The sequence below is a fragment of the Phalangium opilio genome, unplaced genomic scaffold, assembly GCF_054372755.1.
Source record: "Phalangium opilio isolate 3A_F unplaced genomic scaffold, DU_Popi_V2 ptg000054l_1, whole genome shotgun sequence".
NCBI classification, from domain to species: domain Eukaryota; kingdom Metazoa; phylum Arthropoda; class Arachnida; order Opiliones; family Phalangiidae; genus Phalangium; species Phalangium opilio.
In genome coordinates this window covers 1735378-1752724 of record NW_028324173.1, presented here as the reverse complement: position 1 = coordinate 1752724, position 17347 = coordinate 1735378, and the positions used below count along the sequence as shown (strand labels likewise).

Sequence of the window (17347 nt, the reverse complement as noted above, 5' to 3'; positions counted from 1 at the left end):
TCCTTAAGTCTATTCTTGAAAAGCGGTACAAAAGCACTCGCTCCGATACCGGGAATCGTACTATAGCCTTCTGGGTGAGAGCCAGATATCCTAGCCACTAGACCATATCGGACTTGCTTAACCCAGTCTTATTTCTATTCATAAACCTATATCCTTAAGTCTATTCTTGAAAAGCGGTACAAAAGCACTCACTCCGATACCGGGAATCGAACCCGGGCCTTCTGGGTGAAAGCCAGATATACTAGCCACTAGACCATATCGGACTTGCTTAACCAAGTCTTAATTCTATTCTTGAAAAGCGGTTCAAAAGCACGCAATCCGATACCGTGAATCGAACCCTGGCTTTCTGGGTGAGAGCCAGATATCCTTGCACTATACCATATCGGACTTGCTTAACCAAGTCTTAATTCTATTCATAAACCTATATCCTTAAGTCTATTCTTGAAAAGCGGTTCAAAAGCACGCAATCCGATACCGGGAATCGAACCCTGGTCTTCTGGGTGAGAGCCAGATATCCTAGCCACTAGACCATATCGGACTTGCTTAACCAAGTCTTATTTCTATTCATAAACCTATATCCTTAAGTCTATTCTTGAAAAGCGGTACAAAAGCACGCAATCCGATACCGGGAATCGAACCCTGGCCTTCTGGGTGAAAGCCAGATATCCTAGCCACTAGACCATATCGTACTTGCTCAACCAGGTCTTAATTCTATTCATAAACCTATATCCTTAAGTCTATTCTTGAAAAGCGGTACAAAAGCACTCGCTCCGATACCGGGAATCGTACTATAGCCTTCTGGGTGAGAGCCAGATATCCTAGCCACTAGACCATATCGGACTTGCTTAACCCAGTCTTATTTCTATTCGTAAACCTATATCCTTAAGTCTATTCTTGAAAAGCGGTACAAAAGCACTCACTCCGATACCGGGAATCGAACCCGGGCCTTCTGGGTGAAAGCCAGATATACTAGCCACTAGACCATATCGGACTTGCTTAACCAAGTCTTATTTCTATTCATAAACCTATATCCTTAAGTCTATTCTTGAAAAGCGGTAAAAAAGCACGCAATCCGATACCGGGAATCGAACCCTGGCCTTCTGGGTGAGAGCCAGATATCCTTGCCACTAGACCATATCGTACTTGGTTAGCCAGGTCTTAATTCTATTCATAAACCTATATCCTTAAGTCTTTTCTTGAAAAGCGGTACAAAACCACGTGCTCCGATACCGGGAATCGAACCCGGGCCTTCTGGGTGAAAGTCAGATATCCTTGCCACTAGACCATATCGGACTTGCTTACCCAAGTCTAAATTCTATTCATAAACCTATATCCTCAAGTCTATTCTTCAAAACCGGTACAAAAGCACTCGCTTCGATACCGGGAATCGAACCCGGGCCTTCTGGGTGAGAGCCAAATATCGTTGCCACTAGACCATATCGGACTGATTTGAGAAACCCTAGATATTATTCCTATAAATGTGTCTTTAAATTTATTCTTTAAAAGCGGTACAAAAGCACTGTCTCCAATACCGGGAATCGAACCCGGGCCTTCAGGGTGAAAGCCAGATATCCTTGCCACTAGACCATATCGGACTTGCTTAACCAAGTCTTAATTCTATTCATAAACCTATATCCTTAAGTCTATTCTTCAAAACCGGTACAAAAGCACTCCCTCCGATACCGGGAATCGAACCCGGGCCTTCAGGGTGAAAGCCAGATATCCATGCCACTAGACGATATCGGACTTGCTTACCCAAGTCTAAATTCTATTCATAAACCTATATCCTTAAGTCTATTCTTCAAAACCGGTACAAAAGCACTCCCTCCGAGACCGGGAATCGAACCCGGGCCTTCAGGATGAAAGCCAGATATCCTTACCACTAGACCATATCGTACTTGCTTAACCATGTTTTAATTCTATTCATAAACCTATATCCTTAAGTCTATTCTTCAAAACCGGTACAAAAGCACTCCCTCCGATACCGGGAATCGAACCCGGGCCTTCAGGGTGAAATCCAGATATCCTTGCCACTAGACCATATCGGACTTGCTTAACCAAGTCTTAATTCTATTCATAAACCTATATCCTTAAGTCTATTCTTCAAAACCGGTACAAAAGCACTCCCTCCGATGCCGGGAATCGAACCCGGGCCTTCTGGGTGAGAGCCAGATATCCTTGCCACTAGACCATATCGGACTGATTTGAGCAACCCTAGATATTATTCCTATTAATGTGTCTTTAAATTTATTCTTTAAAAGCGGTACACAAGCACTGTCTCCGATACCGAGAATCGAACCCAGGCCTTCAGGGTGAAAGTCAGATATCCTTTCCACTAGACCGTATCGGACTTGCTTAACCAAGTCTTAATTCTATTCATAAACCTATATCCTCAAGTCTATTCTTCAAAACCGGTACAAAAGCACTCGCTTCGATACCGGGAATCGAACCCGGGCCTTCTGGGTGAGAGCCAGATATCCTTGCCACTAGACCATATCGGACTTGCTTAACCAAGTCTTAATTCTATTCATAAACCTATATCCTTAAGTCTATTCTTCAAAACCGGTACAAAAGCACTCCCTCCGATGCCGGGAATCGAACCCGGGCCTTCTGGGTGAGAGCCAGATATCGTTGCCACTAGACCATATCGGACTGATTTGAGCAACCCTAGATATTATTCCTATAAATGTGTCTTTAAATTTATTCTTTAAAAGCGGTACAAAAGCACTGTCTCCGATACCGGGAATCGAACCCGGGCCTTCTGGGTGAAAGCCAGATATCCTAGCCGCTAGACCATGTCGGACTTGCTTAACCAAGTCTTAATTCTATTTATAAACCTTTATACTTAAGTCTATTCTTCAAAACCGGTACAAAAGCACTGTCGCCGATACCGAGAATCGAACCCAGGCCTTCAGGGTGAAAGTCAGATATCCTTTCCACTAGACCGTATCGGACTTGCTTAACCAAGTCTTAATTCTATTCATAAACCTATATCCTCAAGTCTATTCTTCAAAACCGGTACAAAAGCACTCGCTTCGATACCGGGAATCGAACCCGGGCCTTCAGGGTGAAAGCCAGATATCCTTGCCACTAGACCATATCGGACTTACATAACCAAGTCTTAATTCTATTCATAAACCTATATCCTTAAGTCTATTCTTCAAAACCGGTACAAAAGCACTCCCTCCGATACCGGAAATCGAACCCGGGCCTTCAGGGTGAAAGCCAGATATCCTTGCCACTAGACCATATCGGACTTGCTCAACCAAGTCTTAATTCTATTCATAAACCTATATCCTTAAGTCTATTCTTCAAAACCGGTACAAAAGCACTCCCTCCGATACCGGGAATCGAACCCGGGCCTTCAGGGTGAAAGCCAGATATCCTTGCCACTAGACCATATCGGACTTGCTTAACCAAGTCTTAATTCTATTCATAAACCTATATCCTTAAGTCTATTCTTCAAAACCGGTACAAAAGCACTCGCTTCAATACCGGGAATCGAACCCGGGCCTTCTGGGTGAGAGCCAGATATCGTTGCCACTAGACCATATCGGACTGATTTGAGCAACCCTAGATATTATTCCTATAAATGTGTCTTTAAATTTATTCTTTAAAAGCGGTACAAAAGCACTGTCTCCGATACCGGGAATCGAACCCGGGCCTTCTGGGTGAAAGCCAGATATCCTAGCCGCTAGACCATGTCGGACTTGTTTAACCAAGTCTTAATTCTATTTATAAACCTTTATACTTAAGTCTATTCTTCAAAACCGGTACAAAAGCACTGTCTCCGATACCGAGAATCGAACCCAGGCCTTCAGGGTGAAAGTCAGATATCCTTTCCACTAGACCGTATCGGACTTGCTTAACCAAGTCTTAATTCTATTCATAAACCTATATCCTCAAGTCTATTCTTCAAAACCGGTACAAAAGCACTCGCTTCGATACCGGGAATCGAACCCGGGCCTTCTGGGTGAGAGCCAGATATCGTTGCCACTAGACCATATCGGACTGATTTGAGCAACCCTAGATATTATTCCTATAAATGTGTCTTTAAATTTATTCTTTAAAAGCGGTACAAAAGCACTGTCTCCGATACCGGGAATTGAACCCGGGCCTTCTGGGTGAAAGCCAGATATCCTAGCCGCTAGACCATGTCGGACTTGCTTAACCAAGTCTTAATTCTATTTATAAACCTTTATACTTAAGTCTATTCTTCAAAACCGGTACAAAAGCACTCCCTCCGATACCGGGAATCGAACCCGGGCCTTCTGGGTGAAAGCCAGATATCCTAGCCGCTAGACCATATCGGACTTGATTAACCAAGTCTTAATTCTATTCATAAACCTATATCCTTAAGTCTATTCTTCAAAACCGGTACAAAAGCACTCCCTCCGATACCGGGAATCGAACCCGGGCCTTCAGGGTGAAAGCCAGATATCCTTGCCACTAGACCATATCGGACTTGCTTAACCAAGTCTTAATTCTATTCATAAACCTATATCCTTAAGTCTATTCTTCAAAACCGGTACAAAAGCACTCCCTCCGATACCGGGAATCGAACCCGGGCCTTCAGGGTGAAAGTCAGATATCCTTTCCACTAGACCGTATCGGACTTGCTTAACCAAGTCTTAATTCTATTCATAAACCTATATCCTCAAGTCTATTCTTCAAAACCGGTACAAAAGCACTCGCTTCGATACCGGGAATCGAACCCGGGCCTCCAGGGTGAAAGCCAGATATCCTTGCCACTAGACCATATCGGACTTACATAACCAAGTCTTAATTCTATTCATAAACCTATATCCTTAAGTCTATTCTTCAAAACCGGTACAAAAGCACTCCCTCCGATACCGGAAATCGAACCCGGGCCTTCAGGGTGAAAGCCAGATATCCTTGCCACTAGACCATATCGGACTTGCTCAACCAAGTCTTAATTCTATTCATAAACCTATATCCTTAAGTCTATTCTTCAAAACCGGTACAAAAGCACTCCCTCCGATACCGGGAATCGAACCCGGGCCTTCAGGGTGAAAGCCAGATATCCTTGCCACTAGACCATATCGGACTTGCTTAACCAAGTCTTAATTCTATTCATAAACCTATATCCTTAAGTCTATTCTTCAAAACCGGTATAAAAGCACTCACTCCGATACCGGGAATCGAACCCGGGCCTTCTGGGTGAGAGCCAGATATCCTTGCCACTAGACCATATCGGACTGATTTGAGCAACCCTAGATATTATTCCTATAAATGTGTCTTTAAATTTATTCTTTAAAAGCGGTACAAAAGCACTGTCTCCGATACCGAGAATCGAACCCAGGCCTTCAGGGTGAAAGTCAGATATCCTTTCCACTAGACCGTATCGGACTTGCTTAACCAAGTCTTAATTCTATTCATAAACCTATATCCTTAAGTCTATTCTTCAAAACCGGTACAAAAGCACTCCCTCCGATACCGGAAATCGAACCCGGGCCTTCAGGGTGAAAGCCAGATATCCTTGCCACTAGACCATATCGGACTTACATAACCAAGTCTTAATTCTATTCATAAACCTATATCCTTAAGTCTATTCTTCAAAACCGGTACAAAAGCACTCCCTCCGATACCGGAAATCGAACCCGGGCCTTCAGGGTGAAAGCCAGATATCCTTGCCACTAGACCATATCGGACTTGCTCAACCAAGTCTTAATTCTATTCATAAACCTATATCCTTAAGTCTATTCTTCAAAACCGGTACAAAAGCACTCCCTCCGATACCGGGAATCGAACCCGGGCCTTCAGGGTGAAAGCCAGATATCCTTGCCACTAGACCATATCGGACTTGCTTAACCAAGTCTTAATTCTATTCATAAACCTATATCCTTAAGTCTATTCTTCAAAACCGGTACAAAAGCACTCCCTCCGATACCGGGAATCTAACCCGGGCCTTCTGGGTGAGAGCCAGATATCCTTGCCACTAGACCATATCGGACTGATTTGAGCAACCCTAGATATTATTCCTATAAATGTGTCTTTAAATTTATTCTTTAAAAGCGGTACAAAAGCACTGTCTCCGATACCGAGAATCGAACCCAGGCCTTCAGGGTGAAAGTCAGATATCCTTTCCACTAGACCGTATCGGACTTGCTTAACCAAGTCTTAATTCTATTCATAAACCTATATCCTCAAGTCTATTCTTCAAAACCGGTACAAAAGCACTCGCTTCGATACCGGGAATCGAACCCGGGCCTTCTGGGTGAGAGCCAGATATCGTTGCCACTAGACCATATCGGACTGATTTGAGCAACCCTAGATATTATTCCTATAAATGTGTCTTTAAATTTATTCTTTAAAAGCGGTACAAAAGCACTGTCTCCGATACCGGGAATCGAACCCGGGCCTTCTGGGTGAAAGCCAGATATCCTAGCCGCTAGACCATGTCGGACTTGCTTAACCAAGTCTTAATTCTATTTATAAACCTTTATACTTAAGTCTATTCTTCAAAACCGGTACAAAAGCACTCCCTCCGATACCGGGAATCGAACCCGGGCCTTCTGGGTGAAAGCCAGATATCCTAGCCGCTAGACCATGTCGGACTTGCTTAACCAAATCTTAATTCTATTTATAAACCTTTATACTTAAGTCTTTTCTTCAAAACCGGTACAAAAGCATTCCCTCCGATACCGGGAATCGAACCCGGGCCTTCAGGGTGAAAGCCAGATATCCTTGCCACTAGACCATATCGGACTTGCTTAACCAAGTCTTAATTCTATTTATAAACCTATATCCTTAAGTCTATTCTTTAAAACCGGTACAAAAGCACTCGCTCAGATACCGGGAATTGAACCCGGGCCTTCTGGGTGAAAGCCAGATATCCTAGCCGCTAGACCATATCGGACTTGCTTAACCAAGTCTTAATTCTATTTATAAACCTTTATCCTTAAGTCTATTCTTCAAAACCGGTACAAAAGCACTCCCTCCGATACCGGGAATCGAACCCGGGCCTTCAGGGTGAAAGCCAGATATCCTTGCCACTAGACCATATCGGACTTGCTTAACCAAGTCTTAATTCTATTCATAAACCTATATCCTTAAGTCTATTCTTCAAAACCGGTACAAAAGCACTCCCTCCGATACCGGGAATCGAACCCGGGCCTTCTGGGTGAGAGCCAGATATCCTTGCCACTAGACCATATCGGACTGATTTGAGCAACCCTAGATATTATTCCTATTAATGTGTCTTTAAATTTATTCTTTAAAAGCGGTACAAAAGCACTGTCTCCGATACCGAGAATCGAACCCAGGCCTTCAGGGTGAAAGTCAGATATCCTTTCCACTAGACCGTATCGGACTTGCTTAACCAAGTCTTAATTCTATTCATAAACCTATATCCTCAAGTCTATTCTTCAAAACCGGTACAAAAGCACTCGCTTCGATACCGGGAATCGAACCCGGGCCTTCAGGGTGAAAGCCAGATATCCTTGCCACTAGACCATATCGGACTTACATAACCAAGTCTTAATTCTATTCATAAACCTATATCCTTAAGTCTATTCTTCAAAACCGGTACAAAAGCACTCCCTCCGATACCGGAAATCGAACCCGGGCCTTCAGGGTGAAAGCCAGATATCCTTGCCACTAGACCATATCGGACTTGCTCAACCAAGTCTTAATTCTATTCATAAACCTATATCCTTAAGTCTATTCTTCAAAACCGGTACAAAAGCACTCCCTCCGATACCGGGAATCGAACCCGGGCCTTCAGGGTGAAAGCCAGATATCCTTGCCACTAGACCATATCGGACTTGCTTAACCAAGTCTTAATTCTATTCATAAACCTATATCCTTAAGTCTATTCTTCAAAACCGGTATAAAAGCACTCCCACCGATACCGGGAATCGAACCCGGGCCTTCTGGGTGAGAGCCAGATATCCTTGCCACTAGACCATATCGGACTGATTTGAGCAACCCTAGATATTATTCCTATAAATGTGTCTTTAAATTTATTCTTTAAAAGCGGTACAAAAGCACTGTCTCCGATACCGAGAATCGAACCCAGGCCTTCAGGGTGAAAGTCAGATATCCTTTCCACTAGACCGTATCGGACTTGCTTAACCAAGTCTTAATTCTATTCATAAACCTATATCCTTAAGTCTATTCTTCAAAACCGGTACAAAAGCACTGTCTCCGATACCGGGAATAGAACCCGGGCCTTCTGGGTGAAAGCCAGATATCCTAGCCGCTAGACCATGTCGGACTTGCTTAACCAAGTCTTAATTCTATTTATAAACCTTTATACTTAAGTCTATTCTTCAAAACCGGTACAAAAGCACTCCCTCCGATACCGGGAATCGAACCCGGGCCTTCTGGGTGAAAGCCAGATATCCTAGCCGCTAGACCATGTCGGACTTGCTTAACCAAATCTTAATTCTATTTATAAACCTTTATACTTAAGTCTTTTCTTCAAAACCGGTACAAAAGCATTCCCTCCGATACCGGGAATCGAACCCGGGCCTTCAGGGTGAAAGCCAGATATCCTTGCCACTAGACCATATCGGACTTGCTTAACCAAGTCTTAATTCTATTTATAAACCTATATCCATAAGTCTATTCTTCAAAACCGGTACAAAAGCACTCCCTCCGAGACCGGGAATCGAACCCGGGCCTTCAGGATGAAAGCCAGATATCCTTGCCACTAGACCATATCGGACTTGCTTAACCAAGTCTTAATTCTATTCATAAACCTATATCCTTAAGTCTATTCTTCAAAACCGGTACAAAAGCACTCCCTCCGATACCGGGAATCGAACCCGGGCCTTCTGGGTGAGAGCCAGATATCCTTGCCACTAGACCATATCGGACTGATTTGAGCAACCCTAGATATTATTCCTATTAATGTGTCTTTAAATTTATTCTTTAAAAGCGGTACAAAAGCACTGTCTCCGTTACCGAGAATCGAACCCAGGCCTTCAGGGTGAAAGTCAGATATCCTTTCCACTAGACCGTATCGGACTTGCTTAACCAAGTCTTAATTCTATTCATAAACCTATATCCTCAAGTCTATTCTTCAAAACCGGTACAAAAGCACTCGCTTCGATACCGGGAATCGAACCCGGGCCTTCTGGGTGAGAGCCAGATATCGTTGCCACTAGACCATATCGGACTGATTTGAGCAACCCTAGATATTATTCCTATAAATGTGTCTTTAAATTTATTCTTTAAAAGCGGTACAAAAGCACTGTCTCCGATACCGGGAATCGAACCCGGGCCTTCTGGGTGAAAGCCAGATATCCTAGCCGCTAGACCATGTCGGACTTGCTTAACCAAGTCTTAATTCTATTTATAAACCTTTATTCTTAAGTCTATTCTTCAAAACCGGTACAAAAGCACTCCCTCCGATACAGGGAATCGAACCCGGGCCTTCAGGGTGAAAGCCAGATATCCTTGCCACTAGACCATATCGGACTTGCTTAACCAAGTCTTAATTCTATTTATAAACCTATATCCTTAAGTCTATTCTTTAAAACCGGTACAAAAGCACTCGCTCAGATACCGGGAATTGAACCCGGGCCTTCTGGGTGAAAGCCAGATATCCTAGCCGCTAGACCATATCGGACTTGCTTAACCAAGTCTTAATTCTATTTATAAACCTTTATCCTTAAGTCTATTCTTCAAAACCGGTACAAAAGCACTCCCTCCGATACCGGGAATCGAACCCGGGCCTTCAGGGTGAAAGCCAGATATCCATGCCACTAGACGATATCGGACTTGCTTACCCAAGTCTAAATTCTATTCATAAACCTATATCCTTAAGTCTATTCTTCAAAACCGGTACAAAAGCACTCCCTCCGAGACCGGGAATCGAACCCGGGCCTTCAGGATGAAAGCCAGATATCCTTACCACTAGACCATATCGTACTTGCTTAACCAAGTTTTAATTCTATTCATAAACCTATATCCTTAAGTCTATTCTTCAAAACCGGTACAAAAGCACTCCCTCCGATACCGGGAATCGAACCCGGGCCTTCAGGGTGAAAGCCAGATATCCTTGCCATTAGACCATATCGGACTTGCTTAACCAAGTCTTAATTCTATTCATAAACCTATATCCTTAAGTCTATTCTTCAAAACCGGTACAAAAGCACTCCCTCCGATACCGGGAATCGAACCCGGGCCTTCTGGGTGAGAGCCAGATATCCTTGCCACTAGACCATATCGGACTGATTTGAGCAACCCTAGATATTATTCCTATTAATGTGTCTTTAAATTTATTCTTTAAAAGCGGTACAAAAGCACTGTCTCCGATACCGAGAATCGAACCCAGGCCTTCAGGGTGAAAGTCAGATATCCTTTCCACTAGACCGTATCGGACTTGCTTAACCAAGTCTTAATTCTATTCATAAACCTATATCCTCAAGTCTATTCTTCAAAACCGGTACAAAAGCACTCCCTCCGATACCGGGAATCGAACCCGGGCCTTCAGGGTGAGAGCCAGATATCCTTGCCACTAGACCATATCGGACTTGCTCAACCAAGTCTTAATTCTATTCATAAACCTATATCCTTAAGTCTATTCTTCAAAACCGGTACAAAAGCACTCCCTCCGATACCGGGAATCGAACCCGGGCCTTCTGGGTGAGAGCCAGATATCCTTGCCACTAGACCATATCGGACTGATTTGAGCAACCCTAGATATTATTCCTATAAATGTGTCTTTAAATTTATTATAAAAGACTAGTTTACGAAGAAATACTCATGGTAATCGTTAAAACTTTATTAGGTGTAAAATTTCTAATAAAGGCGGAGAGCTTTCGACCCGAGGGTCTTCATCAGTCCAAGCCAACTGTTGGCTCTAAATTATCACAGAGATAAAAACCTATGACGTCATCTCGGTTTTTTGTTAATCAGATTGCGCCCTCTTACGGCTAAGATGTTTATCATTGATCACACCCCATAGTGTTGATTCACTGCTACCCTGATTTAAATTAAGTGTTCCGGACTTTTTTATAAATAGGCCCTCAATAAATTTTCTTTTTCGCCAATGTTTTTCATGATATAAAATCATTTTAATTGTATCTAGCATTGATGGACCTACATACTATCTTGCTAAAAACCTTGTACCTTTAATATCCCCCCTCATTAACAATACTAAACGTAGCCTCAAAAATTCTTATGATTTCGTAGAAAAAGTTAAAAATGTACAGGTTTCTGATTCTGATTCGATTCTTAGCTTAGACGTAATAAATTTATACACCCGAGTACCGATTGATGGTGTTCTCGAGGTATTAAAATCCAAATTAACATTAGACCCCAAATTAAAAGATAGAACTGATTTATCCGTTAGTTCAATCGTTGAACTTAGTCGAATATGCATTGAAAACACATACTTTAGTTTTGAGGAAAAATTCTACGTTCAAACTAAAGGCTTAGCCATGGGCAACCCATTATCTAGCGTTTTGGCAAATTTATACATGGAATTTGTAGAAGAAAAATTATTTAATCATAAAAGAATGGCACGAAATATCAAATTATGGGTCAGGTTCGTCGATGACATTTTTATCATTTTAAAAAACGTTAGGGATAATACAAATTTATTGTTAGACTTAGTAAACAGTTTGGATCATTCAATTAAATTTACAATAGAACTCGAGGACAATGGAATTCTTCCATTCCTTGATATTTTAACTGAAAGAGCAGGAAATAACTCGTGCTTAAAATGCACTCTTTATCAAAAACCAACACATTGTAAAAAATATTTAAATTTTAATTCATGTCATAGCCACAATGTAAAAATTGGTATAGTAAAAAGTCTAAAATATCGTATTGAAAACATATCCGACGAACCTGACATAGATAAAGCCTTAGTTAAAAAACAATTAATTAATAGTAATTATCCAGATCATTTAATTGATTCTATTTTTAAAAACCATGTAATTAAGAAAAATAATATTAGCAACCCTAACGACTCCCAGCCATGTCTAGCACTACCGTATATAAAAGGAAACAGTGAAAAATTAAGTAGACTTTTAAAGGGAAAATTTGGTATTCAATTAATTCATGCGGGGGGGAAAACGGTTAGAGATCACTTAGTTAAAAATAGACCAAAACAAAACATAAATTTATTAGAGAACCGTTGCGTAGTCTACCAAGTAAACTGCCAAACCTGTAATAAAACTTATGTTGGCGAAACCCAACAAACCCTAAAAAATAGATTTAATGGACATAAACAATGTATAAAAAATTTTGATAAGGAGAATGGCTTAGCTACACACGTCTGGGAGTCGAAAGGTCATATAATAGACTTTAAAGAACCAAAGATTTTATATCATGAAAAACATTGGCGAAAAAGAAAATTTATTGAGGGCCTATTTATAAAAAAGTCCGGAACACTTAATTTAAATCAGGGTAGCAGTGAATCAACACTATGGGGTGTGATCAATGATAAACATCTTAGCCGTAAGAGGGCGCAATCTGATTAACAAAAAACCGAGATGACGTCATAGGTTTTTATCTCTGTGATAATTTAGAGCCAACAGTTGGCTTGGACTGATGAAGACCCTCGGGTCGAAAGCTCTCCGCCTTTATTAGAAATTTTACACCTAATAAAGTTTTAACGATTACCATGAGTATTTCTTCGTAAACTAGTCTTTTATTATAACATTCTACCATGGCAAAAGTAAAGTTTAATATTTAAATTTATTCTTTAAAAGCGGTACAAAAGCACTGTCTCCGATACCGAGAATCGAACCCAGGCCTTCAGGGTGAAAGTCAGATATCCTTTCCACTAGACCGTATCGGACTTGCTTAACCAAGTCTTAATTCTATTCATATTCCTATATCCTCAAGTCTATTCTTCAAAACCGGTACAAAAGCACTCCCTCCGATACCGGGAATCGAACCCGGGCCTTCAGGGTGAGAGCCAGATATCCTTGCCACTAGACCATATCGGACTTGCTCAACCAAGTCTTAATTCTATTCATAAACCTATATCCTTAAGTCTATTCTTCAAAACCGGTACAAAAGCACTCCCTCCGATACCGGGAATCGAACCCGGGCCTTCTGGGTGAGAGCCAGATATCCTTGCCACTAGACCATATCGGACTGATTTGAGCAACCCTAGATATTATTCCTATAAATGTGTCTTTAAATTTATTCTTTAAAAGCGGTACAAAAGCACTGTCTCCGATACCGAGAATCGAACCCAGGCCTTCAGGGTGAAAGTCAGATATCGTTGCCACTAGACCATATCGGACTGATTTGAGCAACCCTAGATATTATTCCTATAAATGTGTCTTTAAATTTATTCTTTAAAACGGTACAAAAGCACTGTCTCCGACACCGGGAATCGAACCCGGGCCTTCTGGGTGAAAGCCAGATATCCTAGCCGCTAGACCATGTCGGACTTGCTTAACCAAGTCTTAATTCTATTTATAAACCTTTATACTTAAGTCTTTTCTTCAAAACCGGTACAAAAGCATTCCCTCCGATACCGGGAATCGAACCCGGGCCTTCAGGGTGAAAGCCAGATATCCTTGCCACTAGACCATATCGGACTTGCTTAACCAAGTCTTAATTCTATTTATAAACCTATATCCTTAAGTCTATTCTTTAAAACCGGTACAAAAGCACTCGCTCAGATACCGGGAATTGAACCCGGGCCTTCTGGGTGAAAGCCAGATATCCTAGCCGCTAGACCATATCGGACTTGCTTAACCAAGTCTTAATTCTATTTATAAACCTTTATCCTTAAGTCTATTCTTCAAAACCGGTACAAAAGCACTCCCTCCGATACCGGGAATCGAACCCGGGCCTTCAGGGTGAAAGCCAGATATCCTTGCCACTAGACCATATCGGACTTGCTTAACCAAGTCTTAATTCTATTTATAAACCTATATCCTTAAGTCTATTCTTTAAAACCGGTACAAAAGCACTCGCTCAGATACCGGGAATTGAACCCGGGCCTTCTGGGTGAGAGCCAGATATCGTTGCCACTAGACCATATCGGACTGATTTGAGCAACCCTAGATATTATTCCTATAAATGTGTCTTTAAATTTATTCTTTAAAAGCGGTACAAAAGCACTCCCTCCGATACCGGGAATCGAACCCGGGCCTTCAGGGTGAAAGCCAGATATCCTTGCCACTAGACCATATCGGACTTGCTTAACCAAGTCTTAATTCTATTCATAAACCTATATCCTTAAGTCTATTCTTCAAAACCGGTACAAAAGCACTCCCTCCGATACCGGGAATCGAACCCGGGCCTTCTGGGTGAGAGCCAGATATCCTTGCCACTAGACCATATCGGACTGATTTGAGCAACCCTAGATATTATTCCTATTAATGTGTCTTTAAATTTATTCTTTAAAAGCGGTACAAAAGCACTGTCTCCGATACCGAGAATCGAACCCAGGCCTTCAGGGTGAAAGTCAGATATCCTTTCCACTAGACCGTATCGGACTTGCTTAACCAAGTCTTAATTCTATTCATAAACCTATATCCTCAAGTCTATTCTTCAAAACCGGTACAAAAGCACTCCCTCCGATACCGGGAATCGAACCCGGGCCTTCAGGGTGAGAGCCAGATATCCTTGCCACTAGACCATATCGGACTTGCTCAACCAAGTCTTAATTCTATTCATAAACCTATATCCTTAAGTCTATTCTTCAAAACCGGTACAAAAGCACTCCCTCCGATACCGGGAATCGAACCCGGGCCTTCTGGGTGAGAGCCAGATATCCTTGCCACTAGACCATATCGGACTGATTTGAGCAACCCTAGATATTATTCCTATAAATGTGTCTTTAAATTTATTCTTTAAAAGCGGTACAAAAGCACTGTCTCCGATACCGAGAATCGAACCCAGGCCTTCAGGGTGAAAGTCAGATATCCTTTCCACTAGACCGTATCGGACTTGCTTAACCAAGTCTTAATTCTATTCATAAACCTATATCCTCAAGTCTATTCTTCAAAACCGGTACAAAAGCACTCCCTCCGATACCGGGAATCGAACCCGGGCCTTCAGGGTGAGAGCCAGATATCCTTGCCACTAGACCATATCGGACTTGCTCAACCAAGTCTTAATTCTATTCATAAACCTATATCCTTAAGTCTATTCTTCAAAACCGGTACAAAAGCACTCCCTCCGATACCGGGAATCGAACCCGGGCCTTCTGGGTGAGAGCCAGATATCCTTGCCACTAGACCATATCGGACTGATTTGAGCAACCCTAGATATTATTCCTATAAATGTGTCTTTAAATTTATTCTTTAAAAGCGGTACAAAAGCACTGTCTCCGATACCGAGAATCGAACCCAGGCCTTCAGGGTGAAAGTCAGATATCGTTGCCACTAGACCATATCGGACTGATTTGAGCAACCCTAGATATTATTCCTATAAATGTGTCTTTAAATTTATTCTTTAAAACGGTACAAAAGCACTGTCTCCGACACCGGGAATCGAACCCGGGCCTTCTGGGTGAAAGCCAGATATCCTAGCCGCTAGACCATGTCGGACTTGCTTAACCAAGTCTTAATTCTATTTATAAACCTTTATACTTAAGTCTATTCTTCAAAACCGGTACAAAAGCACTCCCTCCGATACCGGGAATCGAACCCGGGCCTTCTGGGTGAAAGCCAGATATCCTAGCCGCTAGACCATGTCGGACTTGCTTAACCAAATCTTAATTCTATTTATAAACCTTTATACTTAAGTCTTTTCTTCAAAACCGGTACAAAAGCATTCCCTCCGATACCGGGAATCGAACCCGGGCCTTCAGGGTGAAAGCCAGATATCCTTGCCACTAGACCATATCGGACTTGCTTAACCTAGTCTTAATTCTATTTATAAACCTATATCCTTAAGTCTATTCTTTAAAACCGGTACAAAAGCACTCGCTCAGATACCGGGAATTGAACCCGGGCCTTCTGGGTGAAAGCCAGATATCCTAGCCGCTAGACCATATCGGACTTGCTTAACCAAGTCTTAATTCTATTTATAAACCTTTATCCTTAAGTCTATTCTTCAAAACCGGTACAAAAGCACTCCCTCCGATACCGGGAATCGAACCCGGGCCTTCAGGGTGAAAGCCAGATATCCATACCACTAGACGATATCGGACTTGCTTACCCAAGTCTAAACTCTATTCATAAACCTATATCCTTAAGTCTATTCTTCAAAACCGGTACAAAAGCACTCCCTCCGAGACCGGGAATCGAACCCGGGCCTTCAGGATGAAAGCCAGATATCCTTACCACTAGACCATATCGTACTTGCTTAACCAAGTTTTAATTCTATTCATAAACCTATATCCTTAAGTCTATTCTTCAAAACCGGTACAAAAGCACTCCCTCCGATACCGGGAATCGAACCCGGGCCTTCAGGGTGAAAGCCAGATATCCTTGCCACTAGACCATATCGGACTTGCTTAACCAAGTCTTAATTCTATTCATAAACCTATATCCTTAAGTCTATTCTTCAAAACCGGTACAAAAGCATTCCCTCCGATACCGGGAATCGAACCAGGGCCTTCTGGGTGAGAGCCAGATATCCTTGCCACTAGACCATATCGGACTTACGTAACCAAGTCTTAATTCTATTCATAAACCTATATCCTTAAGTCTATTCTTCAAAACCGGTACAAAAGCACTCCCTCCGATACCGGAAATCGAACCCGGGCCTTCAGGGTGAGAGCCAGATATCCTTGCCACTAGACCATATCGGACTTGCTCAACCAAGTCTTAATTCCATTCATAAACCTATATCCTTAAGTCTATTCTTCAAAACCGGTACAAAAGCACTCCCTCCGATACCGGGAATCGAACCCGGGCCTTCTTTGTGAGAGCCAGATATCCTTGCCACTAGACCATATCGGACTGATTTGAGCAACCCTAGATATTATTCCTATAAATGTGTCTTTAAATTTATTCTTTAAAAGCGGTACAAAAGCACTGTCTCCGATACCGAGAATCGAACCCAGGCCTTCAGGGTGAAAGTCAGATATCGTTGCCACTAGACCATATCGGACTGATTTGAGCAACCCTAGATATTATTCCTATAAATGTGTCTTTAAATTTATTCTTTAAAAGCGGTACAAAAGCACTGTCTCCGACACCGGGAATCGAACCCGGGCCTTCTGGGTGAAAGCCAGATATCCTAGCCGCTAGACCATGTCGGACTTGCTTAACCAAGTCTTAATTCTATTTATAAACCTTTATACTTAAGTCTATTCTTCAAAACCGGTACAAAAGCACTCCCTCCGATACCGGGAATCGAACCCGCGCCTTCTGGGTGAAAGCCAGATATCCTAGCCGCTAGACCATGTCGGACTTGCTTAACCAAGTCTTAATTCTATTTGTAAACCTTT

General features: G+C 42.2%; 57 non-coding genes across 57 annotated transcripts; all 57 read right to left on the bottom strand.

Annotated features, from left to right (window-relative positions):
* Positions 1-191: 191 nt before the first annotated feature.
* TRNAE-UUC (transfer RNA glutamic acid (anticodon UUC)) lies at positions 192-263 on the bottom strand. Its single transcript has one exon. It is a non-coding gene; the product is annotated as a tRNA-Glu (tRNA).
* Positions 264-466: 203 nt separating this feature from the next.
* TRNAE-CUC (transfer RNA glutamic acid (anticodon CUC)) lies at positions 467-538 on the bottom strand. Its single transcript has one exon. It is a non-coding gene; the product is annotated as a tRNA-Glu (tRNA).
* Positions 539-919: 381 nt separating this feature from the next.
* Positions 920-991, bottom strand: TRNAE-UUC (transfer RNA glutamic acid (anticodon UUC)). The gene has a single exon. It is a non-coding gene; the product is annotated as a tRNA-Glu (tRNA).
* A 230-nt stretch (positions 992-1221) lies between these two features.
* TRNAE-UUC (transfer RNA glutamic acid (anticodon UUC)) lies at positions 1222-1293 on the bottom strand. Its single transcript has one exon. It is a non-coding gene; the product is annotated as a tRNA-Glu (tRNA).
* A 79-nt stretch (positions 1294-1372) lies between these two features.
* On the bottom strand, positions 1373-1444 carry TRNAE-CUC (transfer RNA glutamic acid (anticodon CUC)). The gene has a single exon. It is a non-coding gene; the product is annotated as a tRNA-Glu (tRNA).
* Positions 1445-1523: 79 nt separating this feature from the next.
* Positions 1524-1595, bottom strand: TRNAE-UUC (transfer RNA glutamic acid (anticodon UUC)). Its single transcript has one exon. It is a non-coding gene; the product is annotated as a tRNA-Glu (tRNA).
* Positions 1596-2127: 532 nt separating this feature from the next.
* On the bottom strand, positions 2128-2199 carry TRNAE-CUC (transfer RNA glutamic acid (anticodon CUC)). Its single transcript has one exon. It is a non-coding gene; the product is annotated as a tRNA-Glu (tRNA).
* Positions 2200-2429: 230 nt separating this feature from the next.
* Positions 2430-2501, bottom strand: TRNAE-CUC (transfer RNA glutamic acid (anticodon CUC)). Its single transcript has one exon. It is a non-coding gene; the product is annotated as a tRNA-Glu (tRNA).
* A 79-nt stretch (positions 2502-2580) lies between these two features.
* Positions 2581-2652, bottom strand: TRNAE-CUC (transfer RNA glutamic acid (anticodon CUC)). The gene has a single exon. It is a non-coding gene; the product is annotated as a tRNA-Glu (tRNA).
* Positions 2653-2731: 79 nt separating this feature from the next.
* On the bottom strand, positions 2732-2803 carry TRNAE-UUC (transfer RNA glutamic acid (anticodon UUC)). The gene has a single exon. It is a non-coding gene; the product is annotated as a tRNA-Glu (tRNA).
* A 230-nt stretch (positions 2804-3033) lies between these two features.
* On the bottom strand, positions 3034-3105 carry TRNAE-UUC (transfer RNA glutamic acid (anticodon UUC)). The gene has a single exon. It is a non-coding gene; the product is annotated as a tRNA-Glu (tRNA).
* Positions 3106-3335: 230 nt separating this feature from the next.
* TRNAE-UUC (transfer RNA glutamic acid (anticodon UUC)) lies at positions 3336-3407 on the bottom strand. Its single transcript has one exon. It is a non-coding gene; the product is annotated as a tRNA-Glu (tRNA).
* Positions 3408-3486: 79 nt separating this feature from the next.
* On the bottom strand, positions 3487-3558 carry TRNAE-CUC (transfer RNA glutamic acid (anticodon CUC)). Its single transcript has one exon. It is a non-coding gene; the product is annotated as a tRNA-Glu (tRNA).
* A 79-nt stretch (positions 3559-3637) lies between these two features.
* On the bottom strand, positions 3638-3709 carry TRNAE-UUC (transfer RNA glutamic acid (anticodon UUC)). The gene has a single exon. It is a non-coding gene; the product is annotated as a tRNA-Glu (tRNA).
* Positions 3710-3939: 230 nt separating this feature from the next.
* TRNAE-CUC (transfer RNA glutamic acid (anticodon CUC)) lies at positions 3940-4011 on the bottom strand. Its single transcript has one exon. It is a non-coding gene; the product is annotated as a tRNA-Glu (tRNA).
* Positions 4012-4241: 230 nt separating this feature from the next.
* On the bottom strand, positions 4242-4313 carry TRNAE-UUC (transfer RNA glutamic acid (anticodon UUC)). The gene has a single exon. It is a non-coding gene; the product is annotated as a tRNA-Glu (tRNA).
* Positions 4314-4392: 79 nt separating this feature from the next.
* TRNAE-UUC (transfer RNA glutamic acid (anticodon UUC)) lies at positions 4393-4464 on the bottom strand. Its single transcript has one exon. It is a non-coding gene; the product is annotated as a tRNA-Glu (tRNA).
* Positions 4465-4996: 532 nt separating this feature from the next.
* TRNAE-UUC (transfer RNA glutamic acid (anticodon UUC)) lies at positions 4997-5068 on the bottom strand. The gene has a single exon. It is a non-coding gene; the product is annotated as a tRNA-Glu (tRNA).
* Positions 5069-5147: 79 nt separating this feature from the next.
* On the bottom strand, positions 5148-5219 carry TRNAE-CUC (transfer RNA glutamic acid (anticodon CUC)). The gene has a single exon. It is a non-coding gene; the product is annotated as a tRNA-Glu (tRNA).
* A 532-nt stretch (positions 5220-5751) lies between these two features.
* Positions 5752-5823, bottom strand: TRNAE-UUC (transfer RNA glutamic acid (anticodon UUC)). Its single transcript has one exon. It is a non-coding gene; the product is annotated as a tRNA-Glu (tRNA).
* A 79-nt stretch (positions 5824-5902) lies between these two features.
* Positions 5903-5974, bottom strand: TRNAE-CUC (transfer RNA glutamic acid (anticodon CUC)). The gene has a single exon. It is a non-coding gene; the product is annotated as a tRNA-Glu (tRNA).
* A 230-nt stretch (positions 5975-6204) lies between these two features.
* TRNAE-CUC (transfer RNA glutamic acid (anticodon CUC)) lies at positions 6205-6276 on the bottom strand. Its single transcript has one exon. It is a non-coding gene; the product is annotated as a tRNA-Glu (tRNA).
* A 79-nt stretch (positions 6277-6355) lies between these two features.
* TRNAE-UUC (transfer RNA glutamic acid (anticodon UUC)) lies at positions 6356-6427 on the bottom strand. The gene has a single exon. It is a non-coding gene; the product is annotated as a tRNA-Glu (tRNA).
* Positions 6428-6506: 79 nt separating this feature from the next.
* Positions 6507-6578, bottom strand: TRNAE-UUC (transfer RNA glutamic acid (anticodon UUC)). The gene has a single exon. It is a non-coding gene; the product is annotated as a tRNA-Glu (tRNA).
* A 79-nt stretch (positions 6579-6657) lies between these two features.
* On the bottom strand, positions 6658-6729 carry TRNAE-UUC (transfer RNA glutamic acid (anticodon UUC)). The gene has a single exon. It is a non-coding gene; the product is annotated as a tRNA-Glu (tRNA).
* Positions 6730-6959: 230 nt separating this feature from the next.
* Positions 6960-7031, bottom strand: TRNAE-UUC (transfer RNA glutamic acid (anticodon UUC)). The gene has a single exon. It is a non-coding gene; the product is annotated as a tRNA-Glu (tRNA).
* A 79-nt stretch (positions 7032-7110) lies between these two features.
* Positions 7111-7182, bottom strand: TRNAE-CUC (transfer RNA glutamic acid (anticodon CUC)). The gene has a single exon. It is a non-coding gene; the product is annotated as a tRNA-Glu (tRNA).
* Positions 7183-7412: 230 nt separating this feature from the next.
* TRNAE-UUC (transfer RNA glutamic acid (anticodon UUC)) lies at positions 7413-7484 on the bottom strand. The gene has a single exon. It is a non-coding gene; the product is annotated as a tRNA-Glu (tRNA).
* A 230-nt stretch (positions 7485-7714) lies between these two features.
* Positions 7715-7786, bottom strand: TRNAE-UUC (transfer RNA glutamic acid (anticodon UUC)). Its single transcript has one exon. It is a non-coding gene; the product is annotated as a tRNA-Glu (tRNA).
* A 79-nt stretch (positions 7787-7865) lies between these two features.
* On the bottom strand, positions 7866-7937 carry TRNAE-CUC (transfer RNA glutamic acid (anticodon CUC)). Its single transcript has one exon. It is a non-coding gene; the product is annotated as a tRNA-Glu (tRNA).
* Positions 7938-8318: 381 nt separating this feature from the next.
* TRNAE-UUC (transfer RNA glutamic acid (anticodon UUC)) lies at positions 8319-8390 on the bottom strand. Its single transcript has one exon. It is a non-coding gene; the product is annotated as a tRNA-Glu (tRNA).
* A 79-nt stretch (positions 8391-8469) lies between these two features.
* Positions 8470-8541, bottom strand: TRNAE-UUC (transfer RNA glutamic acid (anticodon UUC)). The gene has a single exon. It is a non-coding gene; the product is annotated as a tRNA-Glu (tRNA).
* Positions 8542-8771: 230 nt separating this feature from the next.
* TRNAE-CUC (transfer RNA glutamic acid (anticodon CUC)) lies at positions 8772-8843 on the bottom strand. The gene has a single exon. It is a non-coding gene; the product is annotated as a tRNA-Glu (tRNA).
* A 230-nt stretch (positions 8844-9073) lies between these two features.
* Positions 9074-9145, bottom strand: TRNAE-CUC (transfer RNA glutamic acid (anticodon CUC)). The gene has a single exon. It is a non-coding gene; the product is annotated as a tRNA-Glu (tRNA).
* Positions 9146-9224: 79 nt separating this feature from the next.
* TRNAE-UUC (transfer RNA glutamic acid (anticodon UUC)) lies at positions 9225-9296 on the bottom strand. The gene has a single exon. It is a non-coding gene; the product is annotated as a tRNA-Glu (tRNA).
* A 683-nt stretch (positions 9297-9979) lies between these two features.
* TRNAE-UUC (transfer RNA glutamic acid (anticodon UUC)) lies at positions 9980-10051 on the bottom strand. Its single transcript has one exon. It is a non-coding gene; the product is annotated as a tRNA-Glu (tRNA).
* A 79-nt stretch (positions 10052-10130) lies between these two features.
* On the bottom strand, positions 10131-10202 carry TRNAE-CUC (transfer RNA glutamic acid (anticodon CUC)). The gene has a single exon. It is a non-coding gene; the product is annotated as a tRNA-Glu (tRNA).
* A 230-nt stretch (positions 10203-10432) lies between these two features.
* Positions 10433-10504, bottom strand: TRNAE-CUC (transfer RNA glutamic acid (anticodon CUC)). Its single transcript has one exon. It is a non-coding gene; the product is annotated as a tRNA-Glu (tRNA).
* A 79-nt stretch (positions 10505-10583) lies between these two features.
* Positions 10584-10655, bottom strand: TRNAE-CUC (transfer RNA glutamic acid (anticodon CUC)). Its single transcript has one exon. It is a non-coding gene; the product is annotated as a tRNA-Glu (tRNA).
* A 2205-nt stretch (positions 10656-12860) lies between these two features.
* On the bottom strand, positions 12861-12932 carry TRNAE-CUC (transfer RNA glutamic acid (anticodon CUC)). Its single transcript has one exon. It is a non-coding gene; the product is annotated as a tRNA-Glu (tRNA).
* Positions 12933-13011: 79 nt separating this feature from the next.
* Positions 13012-13083, bottom strand: TRNAE-CUC (transfer RNA glutamic acid (anticodon CUC)). Its single transcript has one exon. It is a non-coding gene; the product is annotated as a tRNA-Glu (tRNA).
* A 229-nt stretch (positions 13084-13312) lies between these two features.
* Positions 13313-13384, bottom strand: TRNAE-UUC (transfer RNA glutamic acid (anticodon UUC)). The gene has a single exon. It is a non-coding gene; the product is annotated as a tRNA-Glu (tRNA).
* A 79-nt stretch (positions 13385-13463) lies between these two features.
* TRNAE-UUC (transfer RNA glutamic acid (anticodon UUC)) lies at positions 13464-13535 on the bottom strand. Its single transcript has one exon. It is a non-coding gene; the product is annotated as a tRNA-Glu (tRNA).
* A 230-nt stretch (positions 13536-13765) lies between these two features.
* Positions 13766-13837, bottom strand: TRNAE-UUC (transfer RNA glutamic acid (anticodon UUC)). Its single transcript has one exon. It is a non-coding gene; the product is annotated as a tRNA-Glu (tRNA).
* A 230-nt stretch (positions 13838-14067) lies between these two features.
* On the bottom strand, positions 14068-14139 carry TRNAE-UUC (transfer RNA glutamic acid (anticodon UUC)). Its single transcript has one exon. It is a non-coding gene; the product is annotated as a tRNA-Glu (tRNA).
* A 79-nt stretch (positions 14140-14218) lies between these two features.
* On the bottom strand, positions 14219-14290 carry TRNAE-CUC (transfer RNA glutamic acid (anticodon CUC)). The gene has a single exon. It is a non-coding gene; the product is annotated as a tRNA-Glu (tRNA).
* A 230-nt stretch (positions 14291-14520) lies between these two features.
* TRNAE-CUC (transfer RNA glutamic acid (anticodon CUC)) lies at positions 14521-14592 on the bottom strand. Its single transcript has one exon. It is a non-coding gene; the product is annotated as a tRNA-Glu (tRNA).
* Positions 14593-14671: 79 nt separating this feature from the next.
* TRNAE-CUC (transfer RNA glutamic acid (anticodon CUC)) lies at positions 14672-14743 on the bottom strand. Its single transcript has one exon. It is a non-coding gene; the product is annotated as a tRNA-Glu (tRNA).
* A 230-nt stretch (positions 14744-14973) lies between these two features.
* TRNAE-CUC (transfer RNA glutamic acid (anticodon CUC)) lies at positions 14974-15045 on the bottom strand. Its single transcript has one exon. It is a non-coding gene; the product is annotated as a tRNA-Glu (tRNA).
* Positions 15046-15124: 79 nt separating this feature from the next.
* TRNAE-CUC (transfer RNA glutamic acid (anticodon CUC)) lies at positions 15125-15196 on the bottom strand. The gene has a single exon. It is a non-coding gene; the product is annotated as a tRNA-Glu (tRNA).
* A 229-nt stretch (positions 15197-15425) lies between these two features.
* On the bottom strand, positions 15426-15497 carry TRNAE-UUC (transfer RNA glutamic acid (anticodon UUC)). The gene has a single exon. It is a non-coding gene; the product is annotated as a tRNA-Glu (tRNA).
* Positions 15498-15576: 79 nt separating this feature from the next.
* On the bottom strand, positions 15577-15648 carry TRNAE-UUC (transfer RNA glutamic acid (anticodon UUC)). Its single transcript has one exon. It is a non-coding gene; the product is annotated as a tRNA-Glu (tRNA).
* A 79-nt stretch (positions 15649-15727) lies between these two features.
* On the bottom strand, positions 15728-15799 carry TRNAE-UUC (transfer RNA glutamic acid (anticodon UUC)). Its single transcript has one exon. It is a non-coding gene; the product is annotated as a tRNA-Glu (tRNA).
* Positions 15800-16331: 532 nt separating this feature from the next.
* On the bottom strand, positions 16332-16403 carry TRNAE-UUC (transfer RNA glutamic acid (anticodon UUC)). The gene has a single exon. It is a non-coding gene; the product is annotated as a tRNA-Glu (tRNA).
* Positions 16404-16482: 79 nt separating this feature from the next.
* Positions 16483-16554, bottom strand: TRNAE-CUC (transfer RNA glutamic acid (anticodon CUC)). The gene has a single exon. It is a non-coding gene; the product is annotated as a tRNA-Glu (tRNA).
* A 79-nt stretch (positions 16555-16633) lies between these two features.
* On the bottom strand, positions 16634-16705 carry TRNAE-CUC (transfer RNA glutamic acid (anticodon CUC)). Its single transcript has one exon. It is a non-coding gene; the product is annotated as a tRNA-Glu (tRNA).
* Positions 16706-17086: 381 nt separating this feature from the next.
* On the bottom strand, positions 17087-17158 carry TRNAE-UUC (transfer RNA glutamic acid (anticodon UUC)). Its single transcript has one exon. It is a non-coding gene; the product is annotated as a tRNA-Glu (tRNA).
* Between the last annotated feature and the right edge of the window lie 189 nt (positions 17159-17347).